The sequence below is a fragment of the Lissotriton helveticus genome, chromosome 11 (assembly GCF_964261635.1).
Source record: "Lissotriton helveticus chromosome 11, aLisHel1.1, whole genome shotgun sequence".
Taxonomy (NCBI): domain Eukaryota; kingdom Metazoa; phylum Chordata; class Amphibia; order Caudata; family Salamandridae; genus Lissotriton; species Lissotriton helveticus.
Genome location: NC_136072.1, coordinates 431,071,184 through 431,092,458, shown reverse-complemented (window position 1 = coordinate 431,092,458; position 21,275 = coordinate 431,071,184).

Sequence of the window (21,275 nt, the reverse complement as noted above, 5' to 3'; positions counted from 1 at the left end):
TAACCAACCACATTAATAAAGGATTCATCAAAGTTTAGTGCAGCAATGTCAGACTCATATAAGGTAGAAAGATCAACAAGGCTCCCAAAAATTTCATTGCAATATAACTTGGTAATAATGGTCCAGGGAGAGCCTGAATCAGCCATAAGTTTGAGCTCTTTTCCTAAAATATTAACAATACAATCCGGAGAACTCAAATTTTCTGCAGATTTGATATCAACCACATTGCGGATAGAAACAACAATACCATGTTCTAGGTCTTGGGATGAAGACATACCTTGTGATACAGTAGAAATTTTGCCTTTAAATGAGGAGGAAGAATCTTTTCTAGTACCAGTGTCTTTACACATTTTTGAAAAATGACCAACACGTCCACACTTACTGCACTCTTTTCCAATAGCAGGACAACGAGAATACGAAGCAATGTGGTTGGGATTACCACATCTAAAGCAGTAATAATTCTTAGAATTGGACTGAGTTTTGTTATTAGTATTAGGCTTGTTATTGGAAAATGAGCTAGAGGAGGAAACAGCAACAGCATTAACATTGCCCTCGTCAACAGTAGAGGATGATTTGCTAACAGCACAGGCGCTAGAGGAGGCTTTACTTTCTAGAGTTTTCATCCAACGCTCAGATTGTTCAAGAGCTTTGGAGGTACTGATAGTCACTTCTAAACTGGGATCACCTAGGATCCAAAGCTGTTCCTGAACCTTTTTGCTTCTTACGTGCACAATGATTTGGTCCCTAAGCATTTCGTCGGTCATTAAACCAAAGTTGCAATGTAGGGACAAAGCTCGAAGTGCAGTGAGAAAATCATCAAAACTCTCATTTTCTTCTTGATCCCTAGTATAGAATTTATACCTGTTTAATGCCACACTAGTATTCGGTTTAAATCTATTTTCAATGCGCAATAAGGCTTCATCATAAACATTGTGATCCCCTCCTGAGCGCATAGGAGGAAGAGTTCTGAATACATTTTGACCCTCTGAACCCAAGCAGTGGAGGAAAATATTCTTCTTCCTCTCAGCAGACATACGCTCGCCATCGATAGCCTTTAGATAAGTAATAAACTCTTCTTTCCATCGTGACCACGGAATAGATGGTTCACCTTTAGTCTGTAGAAACTTGCTAGGAGGATCAAATTGCATGGTAAAATAGTATGGTTACACTAACTAAATGTAGTAACTATATATTATAGAATAATATAAATAAGTCTTAAAATTAACACAAATAGCAATAGTTTTCTACAGAAAATTGTAAAATGCCAAAATTGAGAAAGTTTAAATGAAGTTGATGTCCCAAAAACGTGAAAAGTTGCTAAAAGTTAAGTAGAGTAAAAGTTTCACAGTCTAGTAAAATTTTGAAGACACGAGTCTTTCCTGAAGGTAGATCAAATACGAATACAATGCCAAAGTACCAACCAGTTTGTAGAGAAGTTGTTCATAGAGTGCGTTATCCGGTAGAGAGGAGAACAGGATAGCTGTCGTATAGCTCAGAAACAAGGACAGTAGAAGCGTGTCAGGTATAAACGCTCCCAGCTGAACGCTCCTAGCTTCCGCTAGCGCTGACTTCCTTTTGCACTTCACTGCGGACAGCAAGACAGGCGTCATGCAGGGCCGACGCTACGAGGCTCTGAACGCTGCTTTGTGACGTAGTGCAAGAAGAAAATAAGGTGCATTAGCGTTAGAAACAAGTTGACGCGTTGAACGCGCTGCGTTGGCTGAAAGAATGCTGGTCGGTAGTTATGGCAACCAGAAGCGCGTGACGTCGTTGACGAAATGGTGGTTATGGTAACGGTATTGGCAGATCTCGGCAATTTAGAAGAAACGTAGAAAATTCATAAAATCCGAAGAGTACATACCAGGAAGCTGGCGATCGGACGCTCAAGTAGAAAACTTTTTAAATAGCAGTCCGAATATGTAGAAAACGAAGAGGTAGGCCGGTTCGTTTTTTTTTTAAGAGGAATACTTCGCACCTGTGCCTTGTAATGCTGCAGAAGTGTTCCTCAGGTTCTCCAATCGTCGCCAATTTGTAAAGTATGAATCAAGGCGTTGAAATCCAATAAAAGGGTTTATTAGGTGAAGGGAAAAGGCACAGAGCATCCAGTAAGGAGGAGAGCAGGATCAAACTGCCAAACAGAGAATCTGGAACATAGAACCAGGGAGGCTCACGCAGGAGCCAGGTTCTAGTTCCAACAAGGAAATAAATAAATAATAAGGAACATCACAGAAGGGAAATAATAGAATGCAACACTGACATTCTCAGTAAAACATGTACAGAGACTTTCAGTTGATTCCTTTGTGTTCTAAAGAACAACTAGAGTGCTAACAGTCTTACTTATGACAAAACTATGGCACACCAGAAGCCATCTTGATTGGAATGAAGTGGTAAGTCTGAAAACATTTAATTTAAAAAGGAACAAAATGAGGGGGTTCATGGCCACCAGAGACAAAAGAGCCCAAAGGTAGCCCAAATATCACCCAGATATAGCCCAAGTATAGCCCAATGACAGAATGTCCCAGAGTGTTCTAAAGAACAACTAGAGCGCTAACAGTCTTACTTATGACAAAAGTATGGAATCAGAGATGAAAGTTGTACAAGGAAGAGTTTCAGATAATCGCAAGGAAATAGAGAAGTTAAATTCAAGGGATAGAGAGCTGGATGAAAGAGTAGAGAGGCTGGAAAATATGCAAAGGCGCAATAACTTAAAAATTCTTAAAGTACCAGAAGGGAAGGAGGGTTCGGACATAAAGAGTTTTGTAGTACAGCTATTAAAGAAGGAAGTGCCGTTAGTCGAAACAGAGGAAATGCTGATGCGAGATATTCAGCGAGTACATCGTGACCCATTTAGGTTGAACCTAGATCGCGCCAAACCAAGAAAAATCTTGATTAATTTTGGGACATATTCTCTAAAAGAAAAATTTTTGACAGCTGCTCTTAAGAAAAAGACTATAATGATAGATGGAACGGTAGTGGATATCAGGTCAGATTTGTCCCCAGCCACAGCAAACAGGCAATGGGAATTAGGAAAACGATTGATACCTTTAAGAGAAATAGGGGCTACGGCTCAGTTAAAATTTCCTGCCTTTTTGAAAGTGATGTGGCAAAACAAGATGTATACTTTCCGCACAGTTGAAGATGTAGACGCCTTTCTGGATAACACTCAGGTTGGATAAGAGTAGAACACTGACTATGTTTAGATAAACAGTAAAAAGAGACACCACCACTGCGTCATCCACTGGCCTAGGCCATGGGAGTTATGGTTGGGTTTTCCGGGGAGGGGAGAGGGGGGGGATAGGAAAAGTAGGTTGTGGGGGGAGGGGAAGGGTAGGGGTAGAGGAGGGGGTGGGAGGGGGTGGGTTAAGGGAGAAAACAAGAAAAAATATTCCTCAAGAGCTGCCTTACCGTCAAATAAGTAGTTGGGAAATATGGCTAGCGTATTATGAGTAGGATTACTAATAAGGAGCTGAGGTTCCTTACATGGAATGTGAATGGTCTCCGGGTTAAAATGAGGAGATTATTAATTTTGAAATATTTAGAAGATTGTCCAGCACAGGTGATTATCCTACAAGAGACCCATTTAACTGAAAATGAAAGTAAGGAGATTTTCAGTACTCAAAAGTGGATTGCTAATGCTATTTTTACATCTCAAGATTTGGTTACGAAAGGGGTGGCTATTTTGATTAGGAAAGGAGCTGATATAGTAGTTGAAAATAAATCAGTAGATAGAAGAGGAAGATGGGTGATTGTTAAGTTAAGATTGGCAGGGGAAGCTCTTGTTATAGTTGGTTATTATGGCCCGAATGTAGACGATCCAACAATACTAGATAAAACCGAAGTGGAGTTGTTGGAATTCTCAGGCAAAATAATTATGGCTGGAGATTTCAATACAGTATTAGATTGTAAGTTGGATAGAACTGGTAATGACAGGGCAATAGTAAACAGCAAAATGACAGCAAAGTTAAGGTCAGTTATGGCACAGCAAGGGCTTTGTGATATTTGGAGATTTAAAGCTGCACAGCAGACAGGATTTACCTTTTATAATAAAAAATACAAGCATAGTTCACGGATAGATTTTTTGGTGGACACTAGGTTGAAAGAGCGGGTCACGAACGTAGAACATATAGGGGCACATCTATCAGATCACTCAGCTGTGAGTCTAAACTTAAGATTGGAAATAGATGAAATGAGTTCTGTCTGGAGACTGGATCGAACAATTTTAGCAGATGAAGGATTTCTAGAAGCGTTTAAAGAGGAGATACGAGTCTTTTTAGATGTGAATGTGGGTTCAGCTAAGGAGGATATAGTATGGGAAACTTGCAAAGCGTTTATGAGAGGGAGAATGGGAGCTCAGGGGGCCAAGAAGCGGAGACTGTATCATAGTTTGGTTACTAATCTGGAAAAAGAAATTCGAAATTGTGAATCTAGTCGAACTGCTCAGGGAGGCAACATTTCAGAAGAGGCAGTTAAGAATAAGCTTTTAGATTTAAAGATACAACTTACGGCAGTACTTGCTCAAAGAGCTAAAGAAAGATGGGAAGCTAGTCAGTTGGCACACTTTTCATATGGAGAGGGATGTGGCAAGTTATTAGCGTGGAAAGCTAAGAAAGACGTCATACGTAATCAAATTAAAGAGATTAAGAAGTCGGACACAGGGGAAGGCATAACAGAAAGGAAACAAATTGTAGAAGCATTTTATGACTATTTTGAGAATGTGTACACAGAGGATCTTTGTCCAAATAAAGCAGAGATAGAAAGCTGGCTACCCTTAGTGAAACCACTTTCAGTGGATGATATGCGGGAGTTAAATAAGGAAATTACTCAAGAGGAGGTGAGGAAAGTGATTAAGGAGAGTAAAAGAGGGAAAGCCCCTGGGCCAGATGGCCTCCCAGGAGAAGTATACAAAGTCTTAGGAGACACAATTGCTCCCACATTATGTCATTTGTACAATAAAATCTTTAGAGGGGAGGTAATAATACCAAGCTCATGGAATGAGGCAACTATTATTCTAATACTTAAACCAGGGAAATCACCAAAGAGTTTGGATGCTTATAGACCTATCTCACTTTTAAATTGTGATTACAAATTCTTCTCTAAAATACTAGCGGATAGACTCGGTAAAATTATGCATAAATTGATCCACGAAGACCAAAGGGGTTTTATCAAGATGAGATATCTAAAAGAGCTTACATACTCATTGATAGGAATGATAGATATAGCTTCCAATTATGAATATCCCTTGGCAGTGATCGCGTTAGATGCTGCCAAGGCTTTTGATCGAGTTAACTTTACATATTTAAAAACACTCCTGCAATTTCTTAACTTAGGAGACAAATTCACGCAATCTATTTTTTCTTTGTATTGCTCACCAACATCGCGTGTATTGGTTAATGGGACTCTCACACACCCTATCAAAGTAATGCGGGGCACCAGACAAGGATGCCCTTTATCACCCTTGCTTTTTAATTTATATATAGAGCCTCTTGCCTGCAAAATTAGAGCTTCAGAAGAGATACCCCCTTTTGTTGTGATGGACTGGTCAAAGAAACTTGGATTATATGCAGATGATATTATTGTTTATTCCTCAAATCTGGTCGGTTCTTTGGAAAATCTAGTTAAAATAACAAAGGATTTTGGAAAGATTTCTGGTTATCAGTTAAACCAAGACAAGACTGAAATAATGACCTGGAATCTTAACACAGGAGGGGTAAAAACTACAGCAGAAATGAGATACTTTGGGGTCAGGATTACACAAAAAATTGAAGATCTGACAAAAACAAATTTTGATAGGGTCAAAAAAGAAGTTGTGGATACCCTAAATGGATGGAAGAATCTACCTCTTTCAATATATGGACGATCTAATCTTGTAAAAATGGTGATTGTACCGAAAATTACTTTTTTGTTTGAGACTATCCCGTTGGGTTTTAAAAAGGAATGGCTGGTTAAGTTACAGAGCACGATAACATCTTTTATTTGGGCGTCAAAGGCCTCTCGGATTTCATGGAAGAAAATAAGGAGGAGAATCAATAAAGGAGGGTTGGCGGCCCCAGATATACAAATTTATGCATGGGCTTTTTGCTTAAAAAATTGCAGCATGTTGTTGGGTACCCTACCGAGTTCTTCGATTGGCGAAATGTTTGGAATTTTGCTGAAAAGGTCTGGATATCATGATTTTGGTTTTTTGTATAAGTTTGCAGACCCTAAATTTTTTAAAAAGGTGAGACTTAAGACTTTGAGAGACTTGGCTGAGATATGGTATAAAATTAGAAGAATATCAAAATTGCCCTACTTTAGCTACATGGCTCCAATATGAGAGTCTCCTGGTGCTCCATCCTGGACAAAAGACGCCCTAGCACTGCATCTGAAAAAGGAACCTGCTCTGCAAAGGTGGAAAGATTTGTTTGAAGATGGCAAACTTATAACATGGGGTTTCTGCCAGCAAATGTGGGGTCCGGTTTTTTCAAAATATAAATATCTACAGATCCAAAGCTGGGCAAATGACTTGGAAACAGAGATCGGAACTGAAAATGAGTTTGAGTTAAAGTTGGAGACAGGGATCTTTAAGAAGGAAGTGGCCTTTTGGTACTGGCAAATACTAGAAATGGAAGATGGATCATTCGTTTTGCCAGAGACCCTGTGGATGGATAGCTTGCCAAGGATCGCGACAGAAAACCAATGGCAAGTAACTATGTTCATGCTCTACAGTATTGTTAAACCTGCAAACCTAAGGCGAAACCTTTTATTTACCATTCACAGGGCATATTGGTCTCCGTATAGACTTTCTAAATTTAAAGATGGAGGAATTGTTGGATGCCCAAAATGTAAAGCTCCAAATGTGGATGATTTGCATATGTTTGTGTCCTGTCCAAAAATCAAGCAATTCTGGATAGATGTAAGTAACTCTCTCTCCAAATCTCTGAACCAACGCATTGAGGTAAGCCCTGAATTAATTATTACGGGGAGATATGATTTAGAAAATAGATTTTTGAATAACAAGGTTAGACTTATTTTTTATGCTATGTTGCTAGCACGTCGAGAGATATGTAAATTATGGGTCTCACCACTTAGTCCTAGTTTAATGGATTGGATTCTAGCTATGAGGTATATGGCTAAGCTTGATATTTAAAACCGTTCTAAGAGAAATAGAGGTTTTTGGATACCCTTCCTGTTATGTTTTGGTTGAATTATTCTTATGTTGAAGTCCGATGATTAAGCCCGTGCCTGTCTCGCTGGTATATGGTTTTCTTCAGGACGATAAATAGAGATGGAGGAGGACACACACATTGAGTCAGGTGGCCAAGAGGGATAGTTCAGAGGAAGGCCAGACTCAAGAATATGTGATGTTCATGCCCCATTACTCTAAACCAGCCTATGAGATAAAAAGCCCAGTGGTGGATTAAGATAGAAGTTTTGGGTGGCGAGGTGGCAAATGAGGATAAAAGAAATCAATAAAAAAATAAAAAAATGAGGGGGTTCATTTTGCCAATAAAAGTATGATTAGTGCTTCTGAAAGAAAAATTAGGGCACATTTTGAGTGACTTCTCAAATACTCTTCTATTTCATTAAACAATTCTGACATGCAGTCTCCCAAGATGGCCACCAGAGACAAAAGAGCCCAAAGGTAGCCCAAATATCACCCAGATATAGCCCAAGTATAGCCCAATGACGGAATGTCCCAGAGTGTTCTAAAGAACAACTAGAGCGCTAACAGTCTTACTTATGACAAAAGTATGGCACAACAGAAGCCATCTTGATTGGAATGAAGTGGTAAGTCTGAAAACATTTAATTTAAAAAGGAACAAAATGAGGGGGTTCATTTTGCCATAGAAAGTATGATTAGTGCTTCCGAAAGAAAAATTAGGGCACATTTTGAGTGACTTCTCAAATCCTCTTCTATTTCATTAAAATAATTCTGACATGCAGATTGAAACATGCACTTTGAATACCAGCAGCAGACTTCCCTGGTGAGCAGTAGCTTTACTACAGTGATATAATGAGCAACTAGAGTGCTAACATTCAGAATTTATGGCAAATGTTTGACACATCTGAATGCCTTCTTGATGGAACCAAAGTAAACAAGCATTGAAAATGCAATAGATCTCGCCCTCGTTTAAGTTAAAGCCATTCTGTTTGTAATGAGGTGGCTTTTTAGCTTTGCTTTTAATAGTGTTTTTCAAACTTTCATGTAAATAACATGCATATGTATGCATATATGCATATGTATGCATGCATTATATTTGTATTTATATAGATATGCAGATTATATATGTTTGTATATGTGTATATATATATATATATGCCATCTCCAGAACACCAGCCAGATACACACACGAGCGGGTGCACACAAAACGGGGGTGTGCCCGTTGAAGTAATCGATGCTTCTAATTTCCATGGATATTTAATCCATAAAGAACGTAGCACATGCAGGGGGTAGTTCCAAGAAGGATTTTAATGCAGGAACTTTACAGCAACAAGACGCGTTTCGCCATCAGGCTTTGTCAAATTGTGCAGAGAGCCGAGGCGCCCGTTTGCTTTAAAAAACGTCATTCTGAATGTAGAGTGCAACAAAGGACTAACATGCAGAATTCTAAAGTGGCCGCCATCTTGTAACGATGGAAATGTCACTGAAGGTGAACGTACAGGCAGCCCTGGTGTAAATGCAACCAATATTAACCAATGTAAATACATGTATATCATAAACATTCATTGCAACGGTCTGGTAAAACCTAACACGTTGTTTTTTCATCTGCTGTGGTCCAAATATATGCACATCTCATAAAATTCAGCCCTGGATGGCCGTATCTGAAACGAAAACATGATTGCAAGACGCGCACTGGGATTAAATACATAGCGCCAAAAACAATACTACAATAGTATTGTATTCATACTCGTTATAAATATAACTATGCATAAATATATAGGCGCATATAAGGGTGGGACCCACATAGAGTCACACTCCTGTGTTTGTCCAACTTTCTGCACGTCAAAGTTAATGTAGCCCTGTATGGGCAAATCTGTATTGGTCGCTTCAAATACATGAAATACTCCTCTAATAATCAGAATGACCATACTTGATGTAAGATATACCATACAATAACACCAATGTATCAGAAAAAATCATAAATAAGGGATACAGATATTCTAAATGCAAGGAAAAGCTCTAAGGTACAGTGATAATCCTTCAATTACAAAAATAAATCTTCAACCTAGATGTACTGATAATTCCTCATGCATATTTGAACCGTGTGGAATTTTACTTTGCAAGTCAATTATATACCTGGATTCCAGCCGTCTTAATTTTAAGAGGCGGTCCCCCCCTCTGATGTTAGCCGGTACACTATCGAGACATGTATATGTTAACAGATCCCTGTTACTTTTATGCATCTTTTCAAAGTGCCTGGCTACTGGGTAGGATTCATCTTTGTTAGCAATTGCACGCATGTGCTCCAAAATTCTGAGTTTCACGGCATTGGTCGTGCTGCCAATATATCTCAAGCCACAAGGGCACGTGAGACAATAGATGGCATATGGCGTGGAACAAGTTAGGAATTTCGTTATTCGTTTGGGAATTGCCAAGCCAGGTATTTTATATGTAAGCGTCCGCTTACTATATTTACAGGCCTTGCACCTGCCACACGGATAAAAACCACTGAGAACAGGCAATTTGGGGGTTACTGTCTGAGTCTGATGATGACTGGAGACTAACTGGTCTCTGAGTGATCTGGCCTTTCTAAAAGTGACCAAAGGATTGGTAGGTAAGTCAGCCTTGATGGTATTATCTGTCAATAAGATATTCCAATTTTTCTTGAGTATCTTCTTGATTTGCCCTGCATCCTGAGAGAAAGTAGTGATAAGGCGAAAGGAACCATTGTTAGCTTTCACTGGCTTTTTAGGCTGCAACAGCTCATGTCGTCTCATCTTCTTGGCTCTCTCATATGCACGTGCCAGAACACTGTCACTGTAACCCCTTATTCTGAATCTCTGTAAACTTGAGTCAGCTGCCCTTTCGAAGTCATCCTCATTGGAATTGTTCCTTCTTAATCTTAACAATTCTCCATACGGGATGCTCTCAATTAGTGGACGTGGATGACTACTCGTAGCAAAGAGAGTGGAGTTACCAGCCGTTTCCTTTCTGTATAGTTTGGTCTGCATTTTTCCATCCTTGTCAATATATACTGTAAGATCTAGATAATTCACAGATGTTTGACTGATGTGACCGGAAAATCTAAGATTCACATCGTTTCTGTTAAGAGCATCAACAATAGTACTCGCTGTTTCTATAGGGTTCTCTAAGATAATAAAAAGATTGTCTATGTAACGATGCCACCCTATGATCCGGTTATTCCATTCATGATTCTCGTTGCTCCAGGCCACCTGCTCCTCCCACCATCCCACGAAAAGATTCGCAAAGCTAGGGGCGTAGCAAGCTCCCATTGCAACTCCGGACATCTGTTTATACAGCTTTTTGCCAAAAAGAAATATATTATTATTCAGGCTAAACATCATGAATTCTAGTAGCATTTTGTTGTGTTCATAAAATCTAAGTGGACGTTTTTCCAAAAAGCTGGCCATAGCTTTAAGGCCATCCCCATGTGCTATACACGTGTATAGACTGGTGATGTCAAGGACCAGCATACAATACGTATCTTTCCAGATGACTTTATCAATGCAGTTGAAAAAATGCTTGGTGTCTCTTAAATAGGAATCTAAAGACATTACCAGGGGAGAAAGAAACGAATCCACATAAATAGATAGATTTTCAGTGAGACTCCCATTGGATGCCACGATGGGCCTCCCAGGTGAATTACAAATGTCCTTATGTACTTTCGGGAGGTAGTAAAAGGTGGGAATGACTGGGCTCAAACAACGTAAAAATAAGTATTCATCGGTGTTAAGCATATTCACATTGTACCACTTTAATATCATATCATGGTACTCTATCACACTCTGATTATATACTCTTTCATGTACAGTCATATAGGTGGTAGTGTCTCCCAACAATCGCAAAGCCTCTGTTTCATATTGAGTGTTAGTGAGGAGGACAATATTGCCCCCCTTATCAGAGGGTTTACATACCAAACCAGAATCCTCACACAAAGTTTTTAAAGCCTTCTGTTGATGTTTGGTAAAGTTGTCCTTCGAAGGCATATATTTCTTTGTGTTTCTAAGCCTTGTGAGATCCCTCACAACGGCCTCTGAGAAGGTGTCAATGGCATCAGGGCCCATGATGGGCATAAAAGTGGAGACCGGTTTAAACGCACTGGCTCCACCTTTTTGTAGTACTTCTGAGTTTACCAGCATTTGAGTGTTAGTTAGCTCACCATCACCTCCTATATTGATTTCCTGATGTAGACCCTCTATGGCTCTGAGTCCTCCTAAATCACTGCACCTCAATGTCGTGCTTCCATTGTCATTTGCCACCCCGGTATTCTCACAATGTGGTTTAAGTTTGAAGAACTTATGGAGTTTCAATTTTCTGGCAAATTTAAAAACGTCAATCCTGGTTTGCGCAAATTCAAAGTTTCTGCATGGGCAAAAAGATAAGCCCAGTTTCAGTATCGAATTTTCTTCTTTAGACAGAACTTTGTCAGTTAGATTGATGATCGTCAGATTATCATTATGCAATCTTAATTCTTCTTCTTGTTGTAGAAGTTTCTCTTGCTGCGTGTGACCGGTGGGGACCCTGCTATATTTCTTGACACAGCCCCCCCGCCGCGTTTTCCTCTTGCTGTTCGGCTGTCCGGAGGCTTTCCCCTGCCTCCCTCCAACTGTTGTTTTCGCATGACTTTGAACTCTACATGAAAAGAAGAGCTGTCTACATTGCTATCCTCGCTCACCGCTACCCAGTAGCCAGGCACTTTGAAAAGATGCATAAAAGTAACAGGGATCTGTTAACATATACATGTCTCGATAGTGTACCGGCTAACATCAGAGGGGGGGACCGCCTCTTAAAATTAAGACGGCTGGAATCCAGGTATATAATTGACTTGCAAAGTAAAATTCCACACGGTTTAAATATGCATGAGGAATTATCAGTACATCTAGGTTGAAGATTTATTTTTGTAATTGAAGGATTATCACTGTACCTTAGAGCTTTTCCTTGCATTTAGAATATCTGTATCCTGTATTTATGATTTTTTCTGATACATTGGTGTTATTGTATGGTATATCTTACATCAAGTATGGTCATTCTGATTATTAGAGGAGTATTTCATGTATTTGAAGCGACCAATACAGATTTGCCCATACAGGGCTACATTAACTTTGACGTGCAGAAAGTTGGACAAACACAGGAGTGTGACTCTATGTGGGTCCCACCCTTATATGCGCCTATATATTTATGTATAGTTATATTTATAACGAGTATGAATACAATACTATTGTAGTATGGTTTTTGGCGCTATGTATTTAATCCCAGTGCGCGTCTTGCAATCATGTTTTTGCTTCAGATACGCCCATCCAGGGCTGAATTTTATGAGATGTGCATATATTTGGACCACAGCAGATGAAAAAACAACGCGTTAGGTTTTACCAGACCGTTGCAATGAATGTTTATGATATACATGTATTTACATTGGTTAATATTGGTTGCATTTACAGCAGGGCTGCCTGTATGTTCACCTTCTGTGACATTTCCATTGTTACAAGATGGCGGCCACTTTAGACTTCTGCATGTTAGTCCTTTGTTGCACTCTACATTCAGAATGACGTTTTTTAAAGCAGACGGGCGCCTTGGCTCTCTGCACAATTTGACAAAGCCCGATGGCGAAACGCGTCTTGTTGCTGTAAAGTTCCTGCATTAAAAACCTTCTTGGAACTACCCCCTGCGTGTGCTACGTTCTTTATGGATTAAATATCCTTGGAAATTAGAAGCATCGATTACTTCAACGGGCACACCCCGTTTTGTGGTGAACCCGCTCGTGTGTGCATCTGGCTGGTGTTCTGGAGCTGGCGTATTTATTACCGGCTGCACCGAGTTTGCCCTGGATTAAACGCCGCATTGCCGGAGCCCGGAGTATTGCAGTCGCAGTCTCTTGACGGTTGGACAAGCATTTACATTATCCGGGTAAGGCGCGGTGAGCGCAGCAGTGACTTTAACATTGATAGACTCTGCATTTGGGCATTCAACTCTGAGCGAAGGGGGACACAGCGTTGTTATTTTGGTAGCCGCGGCTGCGGTACCATTTAAGTATGTTTTGCGAGGCAGAGAGAAGAGAAGCTGAACAAGGAATGTTCAAAAATAAGAAGAAATCGGATGGCCCATCTAAGGCAGGCACTAGTCAAACAAGTGGGGGCTGCACGACTCTGAACACTGAACTAGTCTCCTTGGAACGTTTGTATGAACGCGAGATTAGAAAATGGTGGGAGGCGACATCATTGCAGAACTATATCGATGTCAATCGTGTCCCCAGAGGCTTGAGGATTTATACTATCCCAGCGTACGAGAACCCCGATCTCCAGTTATTGGATGCATGGGCAGAGCATACGGCAGCATCATGTAAGGGTAGTCTCGTTATACTAGTTCGCTTTGCCTGGAGTGACAGGGATAAGGCACTGGTGCAGATTAAAGATCTTGAGAATGATTTATCTAAGGAGGAGGACCAGGTATACCTGGCAGAGAAACGTGAACAGATCAAAAAACGTCTAAAGAAATACGAACAGAAGATCAAACAACGCAAAGAAGAAAAATTTGAGAGAGACGAAAAAGATTATCAAATGGGTAGAGTCTTGACATTTGCTAAAAAATATGAAAGTACCAGAAAGCAATTAAAAACCAAGGCAAATGAACCAGCAACTGTCGAACTTGTAACATCTGAATCTGAGGCTACCGCGGATGAAGCGGTGAGCGAGGATAGCAATGAAGACAGCTCTTCTTTTCATGTAGAGTTCAAAGTCATGCGAAAACAACAGTTGGAGGGAGGCAGGGGAAAGCCTCCGGACAGCCGAAAAGCAAGAGGAAAACGCGGCGGGGGGGCTGTGTCAAGAAATATAGCAGGGTCCCCACCGGTCACACGCAGCAAGAGAAACTTCTACAACAAGAAGAAGAATTAAGATTGCATAATGATAATCTGAGGATCATCAATCTAACTGACAAAGTTCTGTCTAAAGAAGAAAATTCGATACTGAAACTGGGCTTATCTTTTTGCCCACGCAGAAACTTTGAATTTGCGCAAACCAGGATTGACGTTTTTAAATTTGCCAGAAAATTGAAACTCCATAAGTTCTTCAAACTTAAACCACATTGTGAGAATACCGGGGTGGCAAATGACAATGGAAGCACGACATTGAGGTGCAGTGATTTAGGAGGACTCAGAGCCATAGAGGGTCTACATCAGGAAATCAATATAGGAGGTGATGGTGAGCTAACCAACACTCAAATGCTGGTAAACTCAGAAGTACTACAAAAAGGTGGAGCCAGTGCGTTTAAACCAGTCTCCACTTTTATGCCCATCATGGGCCCTGATGCCATTGACACCTTCTCAGAGGCCGTTGTGAGGGATCTCACAAGGCTTAGAAACACAAAGAAATATATGCCTTCGAAGGACAACTTTACCAAACATCAACAGAAGGCTTTAAAAACTTTGTGTGAGGATTCTGGTTTGGTATGTAAACCCTCTGATAAGGGGGGCAATATTGTCCTCCTCAATAACACTCAATATGAAACAGGGGCTTTGCGATTGTTGGGAGACACTACCACCTATATGACTGTACATGACAGAGTATATAATCAGAGTGTAAAAGAGTACCATGACATGATATTAAAGTGGTACAATGTGAATATGCTTAACACCGATGAATACTTATTTTTACGTTGTTTGAGCCCAGTCATTCCCACCTTTTACTACCTCCCGAAAGTACATAAGGACATTTGTAATCCACCTGGGAGGCCCATCGTGGAATCCAATGGGAGTCTCACTGAAAATCTATCTATTTATGTGGATTCGTTTCTTTCTCCCCTGGTAATGTCTTTAGATTCCTATTTAAGAGACACCAAGCATTTTTTGAACTGCATTGATAAAGTCATCTGGAAAGATACGTATTGTATGCTGGTCCTTGACATCACCAGTCTATACACGTGTATAGCACATGGGGATGGCCTTAAAGCTATGGCCAGCTTTTTGGAAAAACGTCCACTTAGAATTTATGAACACAACAAAATGCTACTAGAATCATTGACGTTTAGCCTGAATAATAATATATTTCTTTTCGGCAAACAGCTATATAAACAGATGTCCGGAGTTGCAATGGGAGCTTGCTCCGCCCCTAGCTTCGCAAATCTTTTCGTGGGATGGTGGGAGGAGCAGGTGGCCTGGAGCAACGAGAATCATGAATGGAATAACCGGATCATAGGGTGGCATCGTTACATAGACAATCTTTTTATTATCTTAGAGAACCCTATAGAAACAGCGAGTACTTTTGTTGATGCTCTTAACAGAAACGATGTGAATCTTAGATTTTCCGGTCACATCAGTCAAACATCTGTGAATTATCTAGATCTTACAGTATATATTGACAAGGATGGAAAAATGCAGACCAAACTATACAGAAAGGAAACGGCTGGTAACTCCACTCTCTTTGCTACGAGTAGTCATCCACGTCCACTAATTGAGAGCCTCCCGTATGGAGAATTGTTAAGATTAAGAAGGAACAATTCCAATGAGGATGACTTCGAAAGGGCAGCTGACTCAAGTTTACAGAGATTCAGAATAAGGGGTTACATGACAGTGTTCTGGCACGGGCATATGAGAGAGCCAAGAATATGAGACGACATGAGCTGTTGCAGCCTAAAAAGCCAGTGAAAGCTAACAATGGTTTCTTTCGCCTTATCACTACTTTCTCTCAGGATGCAGGGCAAATCAAGAAGATACTCAAGAAAAATTGGAATATCTTATTGACAGATAATACCATCAAGGCTGACTTACCTACCAATCCTTTGGTCACTTTTAGAAAGGCCAGATCACTCAGAGACCAGTTAGTCTCCAGTCATCATCAGACTCAGACAGTAACCCCCAAATTGCCTGTTCTCAGTGGTTTTTATCCGTGTGGCAGGTGCAAGGCGTGTAAATATAGTAAGCGGACGCTTACATATAAAATACCTGGCTTGGCAATTCCCAAACGAATAACGAAATTCCTTACTTGTTCCACGCCATATGCCATCTATTGTCTCACGTGCCCTTGTGGCTTGAGATATATTGGCAGCACGACCAATGCCGTGAAACTCAGAATTTTGGAGCACATGCGTGCAATTGCTAACAAAGATGAATCCTACCCAGTAGCCAGGCACTTTGAAAAGATGCATAAAAGTAACAGGGATCTGTTAACATATACATGTCTCGATAGTGTACCGGCTAACATCAGAGGGGGGGACCGCCTCTTAAAATTAAGACGGCTGGAATACAGGTATATAATTGACTTGCAAAGTAAAATTCCACACGGTTTAAATATGCATGAGGAATTATCAGTACATCTAGGTTGAAGATTTATTTTTGTAATTGAAGGATTATCACTGTACCTTAGAGCTTTTCCTTGCATTTAGAATATCTGTATCCCGTATTTATGATTTTTTCTGATACATTGGTGTTATTGTATGGTATATCTTACATCAAGTATGGTCGTTCTGATTATTAGAGGAGTATTTCATGTATTTGAAGCGACCAATACAGATTTGCCCATACAGGGCTACATTAACTTTGACGTGCAGAAAGTTGTACAAACACAGGTGTGTGACTCTATGTGGGTCCCACCCTTATATGCGCCTATATATTTATGTATAGTTATATTTATAACGAGTATGAATACAATACTATTGTAGTATGGTTTTTGGCGCTATGTATTTAATCCCAGTGCGCGTCTTGCAATCATGTTTTCGCTTCAGATACGCCCATCCAGGGCTGAATTTTATGAGATGTGCATATATTTGGACCACAGCAGATGAAAAAACAACGCGTTAGGTTTTACCAGACCGTTGCAATGAATGTTTATGATATACATGTATTTACATTGGTTAATATTGGTTGCTTTTACACCAGGGCTGCCTGTATGTTCACCTTCTGTGACATTTCCATCGTTACAAGATGGCGGCCACTTTAGACTTCTGCATGTTAGTCCTTTGTTGCACTCTACATTCAGAATGACGTTTTTTAAAGCAGACGGGCGCCTTGGCTCTCTGCACAATTTGAAAAAGCCCGATGGCGAAACGCGTCTTGTTGCTGTAAAGTTCCTGCATTAAAAACCTTCTTGGAACTACCCCCTGCGTGTGCTACGTTCTTTATGGATTAAATATCCTTGGAAATTAGAAGCATCGATATATATATATGTCATACATCATTCCAGACACCGGCAAGAAAGTGCAAATCAAGCACTTCATCACATGCAGTACACAGTTTGTAGTTTACTGCCTAGTCTGCCCGTGTGGCCTTAGCTACATCGGCAGTACTATAAAGGAACTCAAACTGAGGATTCTTGAACACCAGCGAGCAATCGAAAAAGTAGATATTACATACCCGGTTGCTCGGCATTTTGCTGAGGAACATGACAAAGATCGCACTAAACTGCGATTCTTTGGATTGGACATTGTCCCACCAAATGCAAGAGGAGGCGACCGCTTAAGGAGACTCCGTAGACTTGAGTCCAGATATATCGTAGACCTTTCGGCTAAACATCCGGGAGGGATGAACAGCGGTGAGGAGCTTTCATGTCATTTGGGGAAATAGAACTATGGCCTGTAGTAGGACTAATGATAAGCACCCTCTGTCCATTACCAGTTGGAAGACCATTTGTACATCTTGTAAACTGTATATTTTGTATATTTTGTGGATAGTGTAAATACTGTATCTGAATAACACCTAAAGAAATCCCGAAATATCAACTCTCCTTGCTGGAATGATATAGATATTAAATTAACTGTATTAACTGCATTCCTTGTAGAAGACCACTAGACTGCGCTTTACCCGTTCCGCTGGAACGTTAGTTCAAAGTAGGGACGTAACTATGTAGATATGTATATATTCAATATATGAAAATATGTATGTACGGAGTGTGATTGGTTCAAATTGGAACCTGATAGGACAGAGAAATAAGTTTTTCCTTCTCACTTTGTTTCTTCTGCTGCTCCCCATCATGGGTCTTGAATAACCAGAGTAATGAGCAATGAACAGCAGCACAAGGATGATTTGACCACACTGGATACATCGTACTTACATATGTAACTTTTTCCCTTACGTCCCTGTATTTTGAACGTTCTCTTTGTATGTTTGAGACAAGAGTTATTGATATTATTTTTTGCACTGTTTTTTCTGTAAATATGACATTTACTTTTAAACATAGGACATTAGCCGATCCACGGCTTTATTCTCAACTCACCTTAGCACTTAGGGATGAATTGTAATAGATCCAACATTTGGATATACACCCTTCCAATATGGCGCCCATAGAGGCACAAAGGGTTACAGTCCTATGTTTATGTCAACTTTTGCAGACTTCTGTATTTGTATGGGATGTTTTGAAAGTAACAAGTGACACACTGACGAAGGCTAACGCCGAAACGCGTCTGTGCTTTTTTGTTCCTGAATAAATAACTTGGACACCTCTTGGTTTGTGAGTTCTGCCTCTTTGAGCTACATACGAAGAGTTTGAGCGTCATATATATATATATGTATATATATATATATATATATATATATATATACACATACATATATATAAATGCATATATATGCATATATATATATGTGTATATGTGTGCGTGTAGATAGACCGAGGCACAAGAAAGCAGAAAAACAAACGTGAAAAACACAAAAAGAGGGCAGGGTAGATACACCCTGACCCCCTAGGCCTGCCCAGGTGGTCCCACAAGGACCAAAAAGGCCCACATTTCTTTGAAAAAAAAACGGGTCTGTTTTTTTAAAACTTACCCCCCGGGGGGACCAAATCGCGGCGGCATAGTGATAAAGAAGTGTGGGGGTCCACAATCCCCCCAACACTGCCCTGGGGACCGTCCCCCCTGGGGCAAAGCAACACAGCCCCTTGGCGCATACTGGAGGCTCCTGGTGGGCTATTTGGCCCCCAGGGACCCCCAGTATGCAAGGGGAATTAGTTCCTATTCTGCAAACACGCCAGGGGTTGCGCTGCAGAGAGGTGTAAAAAAGGGTGTGGCCTCATTACACCTCTCTGCAATGCAGCCCCCTGGTGCATACTGCAGGTTCCAGGTGGGCTAGTTGGCCCCCAGGGACTCGCAGTATGCAAGGGGAATTAGTTCCCCCTCTGCAAACACGCCCAGGGGCTGCGTTGCAGAGAGGTGTAAAACAGGGTGTGGCCTCATTACACCTCTCGGTAATGCAGCTCCCTGGCTTATACTGGAGGCTCCTGGTGGGCTAGTTGCCCCCCAGGAACCCCAAGTTTGCAAGGGGAATTAGTTCCTATTCTGCAAACACGCCAGGGGTTGCGCTGCAAAGAGGTGTAAAAAAGTAAAAAAGGGTGTGGCCTCATTACACCTCGCTGCAATGCAGCCCCCTGGCGCATACTGCAGGTTCCAGGTGGGCTAGTTGGCCCCCAGGGACTCGCAGTATGCAAGGGGAATTAGTTCCCCCTCTGCAAACACGCCCAGGGGCTGCGTTGCAGAGAGTTGTAAAAAAGGGTGTGGCCTCATTACACCTCTCTGTAATGCAGCTCCCTGGCTTATACTGGAGGCTCCTGGTGGGCTAGTTGCCCCCGAGGAACCCCCAGTATGCAAGGGGAATTAGTTCCTCCTCTGCAAACGCGCCAGGGGTAGCGCTGCAGAACGTTGTAAAAAGGGGGCGTGCCCTCTGAACACCTGCCTGCAAAAATGTAGTAAATCAGTATAAAAAAAATAACAATTAATAGATTTAAAAATTGTTATTTAAAAAACCTTCGAAATTCAATGAAAAAACCATAGGTTTCAGGCCTTATATAGTTAGGAATTAGCATTTAAAAAACCTTGCAAATGTACTGAAAAAACCATAGGTTTCAGGCCTTATATAGTTAGGAATTAGCATTTAAAAAACCTTGCAAATTCACTGAAAAAACCATAGTTTGAGTGCTGTAAACTGATGTGCTCTGGTGATGTAGCATACTGGCTATTGTAGCATATGTGTGCAGGTGGCGTTAGTATGCGTTAAGAGTGTAGCAGGAGTGGGAAGCAAAGTACTCGGGGATGAAACTGTGAGTGTAAGTCGTGAGTTAATTGCTGTAAAGTGATGTGCTGTGGGTGCTGTAGGATACAGGCTGTGTAGCATACCTGTGTAAGTAGTGTTAGTGTGCGTTTATACTATGCAGGGAGTGCGAAGCGAACTACTAACCCCTACCGGTCTGCAGACTCAAATGAAGTGTTTTAGGAAGCAGGAATTAAGAAATAATAGTGAAGAATATAATGCAGAATGTTGCAATGCCACAGAAGAAACATGGTGAAATGAGGTGTGCCAAGAAAGTGGCTGTGTGTAATAAAGGCATGGAGTTTGCAAATTATATAGAAAGTGTCTTTATTTAAGTGTCATCATTGGTAAACTTGTGCAAGAGCTAGGGCATCCAGCTGATGCAAAGTTGAACCACTTCTGTTGTATTCAAACGTAAACTCCTGCATCAATGAATTGCATATTAGATGTAACCATTGCATGTGACATAAGCAATAGCTATTACACTTGGATGACTCTACATTCTACAAGGAAAATAATGATAGGATACGATTACCACATGTATGCTTTAAGAAAAGAAATACATAAAAAAGAAATTGCAAAAATGTAATCCTCAAACTTTTTAGGTACCTTGGCAGTGTTCTTTTGTAACAGAAAATTATCAACAGTAGAATAGTTAGCAATCTGATGTACAGTAGATTCAATGTGGTGCATGTCAGAGTTGGTACTAGTTCTACTCACATTGGAACTTTGAGGATGAATACAAACATTGCGCTTCTGCAAAGCACATTCGGTACCATTGTAGTCAAACTATACATTATTGTCTACTCTTCAGCTGTTTCAAAAAAACATTCTTGTGTAGAGAACTAAGGGATCGAGCTGAGACAAACTCCAACTGCTTCTGCTGTAGGCAAATCGCACCTTCTGCATCAGTGAATTGCACATTATATGTTACAGTTCTCAAGTCAAGTCAAGTCAAAGATCTTTATTCGGATTGAACATCCATAAAAGTACATAAAATCACAGCATCATGCAATATCATACAAACACAGAATTCAATAGGCTTATAAAAAGAATTAATAAAATCACATAATAAAATCATCTGGTTCATCATAGTGTGTATTT